Source organism: Lepisma saccharinum, chromosome 4, assembly GCF_977018435.1.
Source record: "Lepisma saccharinum chromosome 4, izLepSacc3.1, whole genome shotgun sequence".
In the NCBI taxonomy this organism is placed as follows: domain Eukaryota; kingdom Metazoa; phylum Arthropoda; class Insecta; order Zygentoma; family Lepismatidae; genus Lepisma; species Lepisma saccharinum.
In genome coordinates, this window is record NC_139232.1 from 60,492,200 (window position 1) to 60,506,555 (window position 14,356).

The 14,356-nt window shown below is 38.6% G+C and overlaps 1 protein-coding gene across 2 annotated transcripts in view; it reads right to left on the reverse strand.

Annotated features, from left to right (window-relative positions):
- The window catches only part of LOC145986493 (cationic amino acid transporter 4), a 46,519-nt gene that overhangs the window by 11,009 nt on the left and 21,154 nt on the right, over positions 1-14,356 (reverse strand). The window lies entirely within an intron of this gene.

The window sequence follows — 14,356 nt, forward strand, 5'->3', positions numbered from 1 at the left end:
TAAATTAGCTGAATAGACTAGATGAATGGGACTATTCCTGTATCTGATGTCTCTCCAGTTGCTTTGCCAAGGCTTCTGTGATGCTTAGACATGATCCATTTTGTTGCAGATTTTTCAGCATGGAAGCACTGGATTGGAGGTCCATTATTGAAAGAAAAATAAAGTTTGAAAGTGTTGCAAGTTCTAGATGATTTCTCTGATCAGTTCAGGTTAGATTCTTATCCTGAATACGATTTCAGATTCAACTGTTGATATTGGTAAAATTTCGATTTGATACGCAAGGTTTTTGAATGAGGTAACAATATGTTTTGTACTTTCTTTGTGCATGTGAGAAATTTTAACTAGTGGCCTGCTTCCGTTTACATTAAAGTTCATCTTTTCACATAAGCGAGGAAAATATACGATATTCATCTGAAGGTCATGTATCTGCATTTAATACGAATATACCTGGAAATGAAACTAAGTCTTGAAAAAGGCTATTCACATTGTGTAACAAAGATTGAAAGAAAATGCTAAAATGTCAGGTAAATGTAAAAATCATCCTTCTAACTTCAGAACTACAGTCCTTATACACGGTGAATCAATTGTTTTCAATGTTTCAAGAGTTCTAATCATGGCAAGTTCTTATTTTGCTCTAAGAACCGAAGGCATAGGCGCCGACTCCATGAGGCGGGGGTGGGCTCGAGCCCCCTCCCCAATGTTAATGATGTTGGGGCAGAGCCCCTCAAATAATTTTGCTTAAGAGGATCTAATGTATTATTCTGCTTCTCTTGTAAAGTTTACTCTGTATTGTGCCACATGAACTTAACTTTAAATACACATTTGAAATGTTCTAGACCATCAACTTTGGGGGGCTGAGACCGCTAAACCATCAACTTTGGGGGGCTATGACCGGAGACAGCAAAACACACGACTTATTACTATATACTAAGTATATAATTATGAGTATTGTTAACATTTTTACTAAAAAGAGTTTCAAAATAACGAGGTGATATGACAATTATACCAGCATGTTGTTTAGTAAGTTCTGAACAATTTGAGGTCCTAAACACGACTTTCAGGCAATATTGACATGTACGATATTTAGTTATCCTCAAATTATCTTCCTTTAATACAAAGAATAAGGGAAAAATAATTCTAAAGTCTTTCAATTTATTTAACACTGGCTTGCAGTAAAGTACGCAAGGAAAGCTTATGAAAAGTCTGGGAACGGCTATGATCAAATGCATTATTGCTAATGCACGGCGTGCTATGTGCTTTTTTAATTATTGCAAAATTAAATTTAAAAAGTGAAAATTTGAATCAAGAACAAAACACTAAAACTATTTTCCTGCGATTTGTGTTAGCATTTATGTAAATAATTAAATAAAATTGTTAAATATTCGTTATATTTATGGGTACGTCAACACTAAGGTTATTTGCACTTGTCACATGTCCTTTCTTTACAAGTCTGTTGCAGACATTAACCTTCCGTAACCCGCGGGGCGGAACTCTGCTGCCTTTTGTAAAATTTTGATTTATTCTCCTTATCAGTGCAAGAATGGTCTGGAAAGCACTAGGAAACTTATCTACACAATTCCCACGAAAACATAGAGGCGTTCCAACCTTTTTTCTGCCGTTTTTCAGTTGTTTACATGCCTCAAAAGTGACCGGTCCCCCTTAGGTGGCACTCAGTACCGCGTGCTGGAACGTTTCCTATCTTAAATCATAACACTCCAGCCATGAATTTGGCGGATATAAGAAAAATAAAACGACGGTACGTTGTTCGGAATACAAATTAATTGAATGCAGAAACCATTGCAGCACCCATACGAAATGTCGGAGTTGTCAAAATGTATTGAAAAGTGACAATATTGGGTCTGTTTTATTTCAGTTTGTATATCTCTTTTCACGTATATCTTGTAAAACAAGAAGAAACATATTGAGATTTGAAAATTTTAATATCTTGTATCTTCGAGTTGTATTTTACTCATTTGTTTGCTTTTTCAGCGAGTCAGCAAGATTTTGACTGAGAATTTTGGAACAAATTGTTCCTTTCTAAGCCCATATAAGTTGTATGATTTCAATTCGTTTTGAAAAATATGTTGAACGTTTTTGAAAACTAAGTTGAAAATTTTGTGAATGATGAGTTCATTTTTTAGTTCCTTTATTATATGGCAAAATTTTAATTACGTCTATTTTGGGAATAATATTTCGGTGCATTTGCTTCAAGACTCGAAGCGTGTACTTCTGTGTCATTTCCTCTAATGTTTTTAGCTTATATAGTTTTAGTTTTAGTTTAGCTAATAAAAATGTCCGAAATGTACTGTTTGCGTTCATATATATATATCGTCTGATTTCCAGTAAGCGCTAGGGTAATTCAACATCAATTTGCATCAATAGTTCATCTAAATAAAGTTGGTTTTGATGGGGCGGCACTGAGTGCCGCGCGCGGGACATTTGTGCTACAATGAGGGCGCGGATCAAGGAATATAGAGATTAGGCAAAGCCATCCGAAGATTGCCGATCTTGCACGAACGCGTGACGTCACCGGAGAAGCGGTGAGCTCGGCTGAAGCAGACGGCCCCTAGCATTTATATGGGAGATTCAGAGAGCGAAAGTATATTATTACTTTTAGGAGGGGGAAAATAATAATTGTCATCCTCCAAGATGGTATTGAGGCATCCTTTTAATGATTAGTAACATAATTGAAAACGCGCTACTTTTAAAAGGGGGCAAAGTACATGTGAAAAAATGTATTTCGAAAATCCATATTCCTGAAACTTTCTGACCGATGCGCTACAAAGAAAGTTGCGTGTTCTCCTTTAGAATTTCGTCATTTCACAAATCGTAATATAATTTTAACAAAAACGTGGCATGCTAAAGAAGAATTAAAGAGTTTAAAAAAATAATTGATTAATAGACTTAGTTTAATTTACTTCGCTTATCTGTCACATATGGCTAATCGCAAAGATGAGGATGCGTGATGATATGATGAAATTGAAGAAAGGAAAGTAGACCCATGCCCGGGCGGGGATTCGAACCTGGGGGCACTTGGCATCGTAAAGCGTTGTGCTAACCACGTCGCCACGGAGGTCAGCATTACAAGGAAATAAACAGAAATTGGCATCTATGTTTTAATATGCGAGAAACATTTGCGAGGAGGTTATTGAAGTAACAAATAATTATTACAAGACGTTGTGATGAAAATTATTAATATATCTGAAATATCGAGAGTTGACCTTGCAGTCTCTAAATGTACTTTTAGGGTTACGCAAAACCTTTACTCAAAATTGCTAGTGTAAATTTATAAGCTATTAAAATTTAAAACTTATTCCTGTTCGAAAAGAGAAACTGCCAAGTCAAATTAATATTTCGTAGAAATACATATATTTGTCTTTCATGAGGCCAAGAGAGTATTTGGAGGGAACGCTGGCTTGGGAAGGCTATAGACCCCGGATCTCGATCTGCGAAGGGGCTTCCAGTGGGAAAACATTCCTATGAAATAGTCCAGAAGAAGGGGCGAAATGATTTTTTTTAAATGGCTCAAGAATACAAAGATATAAGTGGATATTTGACAAGCTTAGTCTAAAACTTACAACTGAAGTCTTACGTGTGTGTGTGGGGGGGGGGGGGGTGGCTACGTGAGGTAACACAGTGGAATATGATTCACAATACTAAAATTAAAATAAATATGTGGGAACAATACAAATCAAAATATGTTGTAGCTAGTGACAGCGCAATAGTAAAGATGGAGGTGTAAATCATATTTTCCCGGGGCAATCATTTTTATTATTCCGTTACATACGACACAAAAATGCATATTTTGGCTAAAAGAGCATTCATTCATTTATTTATTTTGTCGTTTTACTGGGGGCAGATAAGAGAGAGAGATAAATTGTCGAACGAGAATTGGGGGGCGTTCCTGCCCCCCCCCCCCCCCCGTAGTGTGGTCACTGCCTATGGCTATGCTGGAGAAGAATGCACCAATTAATACGCTATTAAATAAAACAGATACTTTTAAAACTTTTAATCAAATTATTTGTGAACTATGATTTAAATTTAGAGAGAGCACATACCTGTTTAATTTAATTTGGATGAATTAACTTCTGAAGCCTGCCATTTCCGAGCCTTCTTCCGGTGTAACTACACTGCCCTTTGAGCCGTAGCTGCTGCGTTCAGGTGGCGGAACGAGCAGAATACTAATTAAAACAAATATGTGACAAATATATATATAAAAAACAACGTGTTGAAGCTATTGACGGCGCCAAAGAAAAGACAGAAGAAGAAGAACGTGGAGAGTGCAGTGATATTTTACGGGAAGCAGCAGGCACGTATCCAGGAATTCCTTTTTGGGCGGCGGCTGAACACCATTTTTTAAAGGGGTATCACAATTGTATGTTTAAGGCCAGTGGTGGCAATTGGGTTCCAAAATGTGGGGAGGGGGGTGGACAAGGAGACAAGCATTAAGAGGCCATAGTGTGATAGTGTGGAGGCAAAAGAATGGGGAGCAACTATCTCCTAAATCGTCGCCACTGTTTAAGGCTGTCATTTTAATCAGAACGTGAAATGGGGACATTTTCTACCACTCAACTCCTCTGTTTCCATGCATTAATATTGTGTGCCGGAACCATCTCAGTATGTATGTTTGTCCATTTCTTCTCATCAGGCATCAAAACATCTATGTACCAGAAGTGTTTTTACGAAGGTGTTACACATGCACGGAATGCACAATCCACTCGACAACACAAGATTGTGCTGGGAACTGGGAACTGGAATCAGACAGTTCACTAATATTTCTCTCTCATTCGAGCCTGAACACCACTAATGTGTCTTGTCCTCCCATGTTTGCAGCTCTTATAAAAGCCGAAACCCACCAAATTGTTCATATTCATGCCTAAGCACTCGCAAGTGTCCAAAATTGTCTGTTGAGTGTGTGTCGAACCCAGTAGCCTTAAACAAAAGTATTTTTATGCCATGAAATTCTCGGACTGCATACACAAAATTTGGTCCTGGCACAACCAAATCATCACTCAAAACTTTGATTTTCAGTTGATCTGTGCAGCTTATTTCTTTTTTAATAAATCGCTCCAATGCCCAGCCCGATACTGCCGAAATATTCACTTTAGAGAGAGAGAGACTTCGATATCTTCGTCTTTCGACCCGAACTACTCGTAGCACTACTCGAAGTTCTGCTGTCGTCAATGTCTTTAGCTTTGGGACCGAACTGGAACTAGTGGTAGACTTCGTCACTTTACGGTATTTAGTCCATTTCATTTTCGAATCACTAGATCTTATAAAGCAACCAATGGACACTGACTGATCACTAATCGACTGTATGAATTGTCACACTTACCTCTGAAGTCTCCACCTATTCTGTTGTACAGATCAATTCTAGAACGTTTCGCAGATAAAACGATTCGTAAATATTGCCAGTAGTTCGACTCCTTCTCTTTTTCAAGAACGTTCCCTCTCGCGCTTTCCAGAGATTAAAAAATTACAATGAATCCGAATCGCCCTACCTGCGGCGCTACCTTTGTTGTGCACCTTCCAAATGCTGACAAGTCTCTTCTACATAGTGTTCAAGTTCGCTACGACAACACCGAAAGGGTAAGAAAAGTTTACGTGCAATATTATCAACAACAAGGTTATAGAACATTCTCCGTCTTGCCTTGATAAGTATTTCTCTCCTAAAATTATCGTCACATTATTCAAGAAGTCAAAAACCTAATTTTATCAGTGTAAACTGAAAAATTTCCTTGGGGAGCGGGGGGGGGGGGCCTCGAACCACCTGATCCCTACCTTGGATACGCGCTATTAACAATAACAGGCTTATAGAACATTCTCCGTCTTGCCTAGATAATTATCTCTCTCAAATTATCACCATATTATTCAAGAAGCCAAAAATCTAATTTTATCTAGCGTAAACTGAAAATTTTCTGAAGGGGGGCTTGAGCCCCCTGATCCCCACCTTGGATACGAGCTGTTACCAATAACAGGGTTATAGAATATTCTCCGTCTTTCCTCGATAATTATTTCTCTCCTTAAATTAACGTCACATTATTTTATTTGACACGACAAGAAACAAAAAATCTCATTTTGTCTATTGTAAACCGAAAACTTTCGGGGGGATTGAGCCCCCTAAGCCCCCCCCTTGGGCTTATTACACCCTTACATTTACATACAATATTATAAAGTTCTGCTTTTAGATCTCGCACAATGCCTTTTTTCACAAAAATGGGCAATCTCGCATTTTTTTTATATCAATCAAGCTGTGATATTTTAGATTTCTTCCGTTAGTTTTCTGATAATAGTTTTCACAGCTTTCCATAGCATTTAGGCATGATTTCAGTTGACAAGAACAAAATAATCTTATTTCAAAACATAGAGCAAAAAGAAATCCAACGCGCTTAAGTTAAAACTCCCTTTCATTGGAAGCCTGGAGAGAACAAAACAAGGGTTCCTTCGTAACACGATTTCTTGAAAACCATTTTACACATTTGAATCAACTTTGTGATAAATTGATTAGAAAGGATGAATCTTAACAGTAAAAGTTGTAACTTTTCAATTGCTACTATATTTTAGAAGATATTCGTTGTCAAATTTCTCAATATTTGCGTAAGGAACCAGCCTTTTCCGTGCCGAGTGTTTCGATGATGACGTCATGCATCCACGGACAACTGCGCATACGATCTGCGCCGCCGAACGAGCACTCCCTGGGCGCGGATGACGGAGGGTTATGTAACGAACTTGAGAGTTTAAGGTTTTATATTTGTAAGACGTTAAGATTTTTAAAATGTTTGTTACTTCAAATAATGTTCAAGTTGTCACAGATAATTATAGTTAGATTGATACAGTTGTGTTTGGAACTTGTGTAGATGTTTATAAATACGTCATAATCTGTTCGTGTTGACGTCGCTTTCTCATCTCAGCAGAGGAAGTGAACACACCTGAATGTTTCTCACCTGACGACAGACTGAGTTTAAAAAACAGGTGAAGGTGAAGAATCAAGAAGAACGTGGTAACAGTTAATGCCGGAAAAATGTAATGGTAACTATTTCGTTTCATTCTGGCTATACTCGAAATAATAATTAAGTACAGAAACTTTCGTGTATTTATGATTGTCTTGTCCAACGTTAATTCTATATGCAAGTGTCTGTAGTGATTGTGACGTGATTTAATATGATATAGAATTGTTCCTCTTCAGGCAGAAACGTAAGCAAATCTGTGCCTTGCTTGTAAGTACACATACGATAGGAAATATAAGTGCTTATAAAAACTACGTTTAACTTTGAATACTGTGTTGTGTTTCTTTTCTGCCCAGCAAGCCCTGATGATTTGCAAAGATTCTCATGTTCCCGACTAAAGGAGTAGCTGAGTAACTTATAGACGACTGGTGTCCAACTGGAGTACGTTGCATAGTTATTTTGGCTTACCAACGTGGGGCTCGAGTGCATAGTTATTTTGGCATACCAACGCGGGGCCCGAGTGCATAGTTATTTTGGTACAATCGTGGGGGCTTGAGTGCAAAGTTATTTTAGCAATTAAGACGTGATACCCGGTTTAGTGCATACTTAAAGTGTTCGTCCATAGAATTCACGAAGGTGATATTGAAAGTCCTTGGAATTCACGAAGGTAAAAGTGTGATAGTGAAGTGAAGGTATTAACTGGTAAGAGCCATAGACGGTGTTGTAGAATGGAGAAAGACGCGACAGGAATGAATCTGCGAAGCAGAGGAAGAACGACAATGGATGCAGAAACAAAGTTTGGATGCTGTGATGATCTTACCAATGACAGGGAATTCTTCCAGTGTTGCCAATGTTTGCAGAGGTTTCATAGTAGTTGTGATGGGCAGGAAGTAACGTTGGCATAAAATAAAGAGATGCGATGCACATCATGCTTGTCAGCACCAGAAACAGAACCAGAACCGAGCGTTCCTACCAAACCCTCATCAGATCACTGGCTACTTGATTGGTTGATGAAAGATAAAGCAGAGCGAAACCAGAAAGAAAAGAAGGATGAAGACCGTAGACAGAAGGATGAGGAGCGTAGACAGAAGGAAAGGATAGAGGAGGAGAAACAGCGTAAGAAAGAGATGGCTCAGATAGAGAAAGTTCGAAAGAAGGAGATGATGGATTTTAAACTCATAGTTGAGTCTATAGAAGAAAAGAGAAGGAAAGAGAAAGAAGAGGAAGAGGAAAGGAGAAAGAAGGAAAAAGAAGAGGAAGAAGAAAAGAGAAGGAAAGAGAAAGAGGATGAAGAAGAAAAGAGAAGGAAAGAGAAAGAGGAGGAAGACGAAAGAAGAAAAAAGAAGAGGAAGAAGGAAAGAGAAAGAGGAGGAAGAGAGAAAGAGAAAAGACGTTCATTGATTGAAAACCAGGAAGAAAGGAGGATACAGGAAGATATAAAACTAAGGTCAAAGTTACAGGCTCTATTCTCTCAACATAAACTTGAACAGGTAGAGAGCATAAGAGGAGAGATAGAAAAGCTTAGTATTAAAGTCACTGAAAAGGTGGACGAAAGGGTAAAGGAAATTGTGGAAGAGCAGCTAGAGTTCTTAACAGTTCGGCAAGGACGGATAGAGAAGGAACAGGATCAATTTAAGAAGAATATGGAAACCTGCCTTGAAATTGTCCAGTCTGGAAGAGAATCTGAATGTGACCCTCCAGAGAGAGTTCAAGAATTAAAGAGTTCTGTAGAGTCATTTAATGTAGCACTAAAAACCTTTGGTGAACGAACAGAACTCATAGAAAATATAGTGCAAGAACAGAAAGTTGAAATAAAGGCAGCTGGAGAAAAGGTTAATTTTCTCCATGAGAAGGCTAAAAAGATGGAAGTATCTCTTCGCCAAGAAATTCAGGAACAGACCGTTACAATTATAAGTAGGGTCAGTGAACTGCAGGAAATGATTCATAATTTACAGATTCGACCAGAAACCTCTTCCGATATAATGCCTGATCCAACATTCTTCCCCGGTAATACCACAACTTCTGATAGATGCAAGAGGCCTAGAGAAAAGGATAGTAATGACGATTTTTCTCCTCGACGCGGAAGAGAGTTTAAGATGCCCAGAATGGCTGATATCGCGAACATTCGAAGCTCAATCTGCCGAAAGATATCTGCGGGAATTAAATGTCAGTTTCGACTTAATGCAAGTGCCCGAGCACTATAGATTGGAATTATTACCTCGGGTTTTCACCGGCAAGGCTGAGCATTGGTTAGCTGGTAATATGGACAACTTTGTGAATTATGCTGATTTCTGCGCACGCTTTAAGGATGAATTTGCATCAGAAAAGGCAAAACAAAGACAACTAGCGGCTGTGAGGAACCGAAGGTATTCTCGCCTGGTCCACGACAACTTAGAAAGTTTTGCCTGGAGTGTCTACGCAGCGTATAGAAACCTGGCTGACAATTTTAATGAGAGTGAAGTACTTAATTTGATCATTGGACAGTTGCCGTATCGCATTCGGAATCTTTGTCTGGCGCATGCTCCACGAAGTGTGGATGAATTGACACACTTCTTAAAGGACTTCGATATTTATGATGACCCTGATTCCTGGAAGAATAAAGAAGACTCCAAGAATAAAGATGATGCAGGCAATAAAAGTTTTAAGATCCGGAATATCCAGACGGATTCAGAGAGTCGAGGAGGAAATTTCTCACGACCTCGAAGATTCAACAGAGGATTAGGCAGGAGAGGTTTCAACCGAGATCAGAACGAAAGACAGAGAAACTCCTACAGGCCTCGTCCAGAACAAAGGCAAAGTTCTCCAGACAGATGGCATTACCAAGAACGACGTAATCCTACTTCGTCAAGAAGGTACTCTCCACCACGTAGAGGTGGCAATTGTGGTTCTTTCTCCCCAAGACATGACGTTGCCTCAGAGCAGGAGTTTCTGCACAACCAGCGATCCCAATCATGTCAAACAAAAGTCGACCTTTTCTAAGTGTCTCCTCTTCGTTTAGGCAAGTGAAATCGACGGGACGTAAAATACAAGAATAATATGTAAATTCTTTTTGCTGACCGAAATTTGTATCTTCAGGCAGTCAAGTGCAAAAGGTTCCAAATACAAAACTGGTATATATTTTCCGGAAGCCTTAAGAAGATAGTGCTAGGTGGTAGACAAGTAGAACATGATATTAGTGGCGTGAATATTAGCACCAAAGTATTCATTTAAGAAGGTTTTGGTTCTGACTTCCTCTGGCGAATGCTTTTTCTAAAAATTGCACCAGGCAGAAATGAGTATTAAGAAAAATGCAGTTGATGTGTTGTTTGTTACCACTCCTGATCAAATGAAGGAGGATTTTCCAGATATATATTTAGTGCGGTACATCCGAAAGGTCCAGAATGAAGATAGAATCGGGATGTATAAATCCGTAAACCTCTTAGAGAAGGTCCATATAGTAAATATTTGGATTGATTCCTATAAGAAGGAGTTATTATATTGCTGGTGTTGAATTTAAAGGCATTATTCTAGAAGCACAGAAGCAAGAAGAGTGTTGAATTTGATGTGCTATAGGAAAGTACTGATTCAGTTCATTGCTTATCGAACCCTATACCGTTTTCTACAAAGTCTTTCTGGAGAAGAAACTAGATATATGGAAGCCTACTGTTCTATTAAACCATCATGGAATCAATCATTGTCTGAATTCACTGTTTATTGGTTGTTTAACTACCATCGATTACATTCTGTTTTTGATACTGTAAACTACGTTCCTTCTGAGCTGTTGTCAAATGAAGAGAAGCCAAGATTGAGTCATTCAATTGTGCAGATAAACTCTATATTATAATGATCTTTATGTACTCAAAATTTATTTCAGAACTTGTAAATTACAATTTCTTCAAAAATTTTCCCTGACGAGGGGCAATTGTAACGAACCTGAGAGTTTAAGGTTTTATATTTGTAAGACGTTAAGATTTTTAAAATGTTTGTTACTTCAAATAATGTTCAAGTTGTCACAGATAATTATAGTTAGATTGATACAGTTGTGTTTGGAACTTGTGTAGATGTTTATAAATACGTCATAATCTGTTCGTGTTGACGTCGCTTTCTCATCTCAGCAGAGGAAGTGAACACACCTGAATGTTTCTCACCTGACGACAGACTGAGTTTAAAAAACAGGTGAAGGTGAAGAATCAAGAAGAACGTGGTAACAGTTAATGCCGGAAAAATGTAATGGTAACTATTTCGTTTCATTCTGGCTATACTCGAAATAATAATTAAGTACAGAAACTTTCGTGTATTTATGATTGTCTTGTCCAACGTTAATTCTATATGCAAGTGTCTGTAGTGATTGTGACGTGATTTAATATGATATAGAATTGTTCCTCTTCAGGCAGAAACGTAAGCAAATCTGTGCCTTGCTTGTAAGTACACATACGATAGGAAATATAAGTGCTTATAAAAACTACGTTTAACTTTGAATACTGTGTTGTGTTTCTTTTCTGCCCAGCAAGCCCTGATGATTTGCAAAGATTCTCATGTTCCCGACTAAAGGAGTAGCTGAGTAACTTATAGACGACTGGTGTCCAACTGGAGTACGTTGCAGTTAAAACACACCCATGCCCTCGTCGGGACTCGAACCCGAGACCTCCGGATCAAAGAGAGTTGAGTCGACCACCCAACACGCTCGGCTACCGAGGCCGGCATAAAACTGTTAGGTTGGCCTCTTAATGTAAATACATAGCCTACTTTTCAATAAAAATGTTAATTGTTTTCTAAAAAAAACAAATGAGCAGATACAAAAGACATAAAAAGACTTCCAAACATTTTCTAAACGTTTTTCATGTTACATTTCATTTGCATGAGGAATATAATAGCTGCTTAAAAACTGCTATACGAAGACGTAATTTTTATTTTTTAAAAAGGGAGGGAGGGAGTCATTCATTAATTTATTTCAGTGATCAGAGCCCCCCCCCCCCCCAATAATTTTGACAAGTCGGCGCCACTGACCGACATTACTACATAATGATAGTACTTTCCGTGCTTGTAGTGCAGCCAACTCCATTATAAATTACCACTTTGTCAAGTGTTTTACCAATCCATCGAATTTGGATATTTTGTGAGTCGATCGGGAACTATTTCGAGTTTCGACTCAGTTTTTTAAAAAGCCGCAACAAAATACTACAGGTCTCACAACACGCGCTCGAACAGCATTAATGGACGAAAGCGACCCAAGGTACAAGAGCTGTTAAAAATGAAACTGAGCTCTTACAAAATTAAGGAAATGGTAATATTCACCAGGTATTTGGGCCTGTCTCCTTCAAAGTAACAAGTATCGTGTGAGGCAATAACTAGCAGATGGGTAGCCAGTCCAGCGTCAACTAAAGCCCTAATCACATGGAACTGGACATCCTGTAGGAATGCCCTGGACGGACTGGCTACCCATCTGCTAGTTTTCGCCTCACACTTTACTTGTTACCGTACTTGTCGGTATACTGTTGTTCCCACAAGATATTGCGCAGACCAGTCAATCTAAAAAGATGGACGAGCAATTTGAAAAACGTTGTAGGAGAAATACTGAAAATTAAAATAGAAAAGTGTGGACTAAAAATTTGCTAGAAAGAAAATATGGTAATCAATGCGTACTGAAAAAGCTTTTTAATGAACTCGGGTATGCATATTCATACACGAGATTCGAGGCATTAATTCATTAAAAAGATAGTTTTTCAACTAAATACCTATATCGAACATTCAATGCACTTGTTATAATAAGGATTTCATTATCGGCTAATCATATTTGCCACGTATAAATCTTATCGCTTTGCATAAATTAAATACCTAACGAACTGAAGCGAAGGAAACAAGCCAACACTCGAAAAACACATACAAAAGACTCTCCGTCGGCAAACTCACAGATTATCTTCACTAGGCCAAACTTCACTCTGATTGGCTGTTCCACAGAATCTAGTCGAGGAAAGCCAGTTGCAATTAGAACATCACTTGTTCCTCAAAACCAGTCAGGCAGCCATCACTTCCGGTCAGTTCAGCGCCAACTAACTGGATACACAGGTCCGTGTGATTCGGCCAACACAATAAGTTACTGGACTAGCAAAATTAAAGAAACGATCAAACGCATTGTTGGCACTGAATATAAAAGGAAAAACGTTGCCCAGCAATTAGAGCTGCGTACACGAGTTTTCGGGATAGACGTGTAAAAAACACTGAGAATAGAAAAAGTGCCAGAAACAATGGAAAACGCCAAGGATCTTGTGTCGCAACTGTTTAGACATATCCTCTCGGTCAAGACGAGGCCGGAAATTCTTAGTCGTGAAGCTGAAAGCAGATTTGATAACCCCATTCGAAAGAAGATTTTTTCAGTACTTTGCTTTAAGGTAATGAAAAATATAAATAAGGCTGAAACTTGCTTAGCAAAATTTTTATGTGACGATGACTACTCGTATGGTGTGTGTCAGATACAAACAAAACCATTCTTCAGTCTCTGGACATTCAAAGACTCTGTATACAGCTCTCCATTCCTCTTTCGACTTGTGTCTTATCAATCCTTGTCAGTGTTAAGATGCGTCGCTTTCATTCACGCCGACAGCCAAATAAGAGTTTTCATTTCTGTCAGTACAAGAGAAAATTATAGACAGGCAGACAACACGCTGCACGTGTTAGCTTTCGATGTATCGCTGCACGGGTTTCACAAAATAGAGCCCATTGCCGAAACTTCAGTGGCAAGTTGTTCAGTTGACAGCAAAACGGAATCTGATAACAAGGAAATCTCCATTAGAACAGATAGAACTTTACTCTATAAAGACTCAATGTTCCTGATGAAGGATTATAGTGAAAACATTACATGTAAAACGCTGACTGCTTCAGAAGAAAACAGAAGTCGACTTGTTTTTGAAGAAGACAAGAAATTACACCAAATATGTGGTCAGTAGATAAATTTGGCCCAAGGTGAAACACTGGTGATTACTTTTGCTCCTGCAACGAGTAGAAAATCGCCAGGCGCCAAGATATTATGTGACGAGTTTTGATATTGCATTGCTGCTGAGGAACCGAACATTTTTTAGGCGCTCAGTAAGGCCAAAGAACAGGAAGAGTACATTGCAAAAGAGAGTTCAACAGACTCACGCAGGCACCTTCTTCAAGGATTTCTCTTAAATGGTGGAAACACTTCAGGTAGGCGAAAGAAATAGAATGATGCAATTGGAAGCCACGACCCTGCCAGTGTCTTTTTTTTTTTTTTAAGTGCTTGGATATTCGTTAAAAAATATTAAATGATGCTTTGAGTGAAGCGCAGGGTGGACTGTGCTTAGGTAACGTCATTTAATGGAGTGTAGGTGTTGCTGTCTATGCAGGAAGAAATGACCGCTGGAAATGGATATATTATCGTAAACAAACACTCTCGTGCGTTGAAAGGAAAT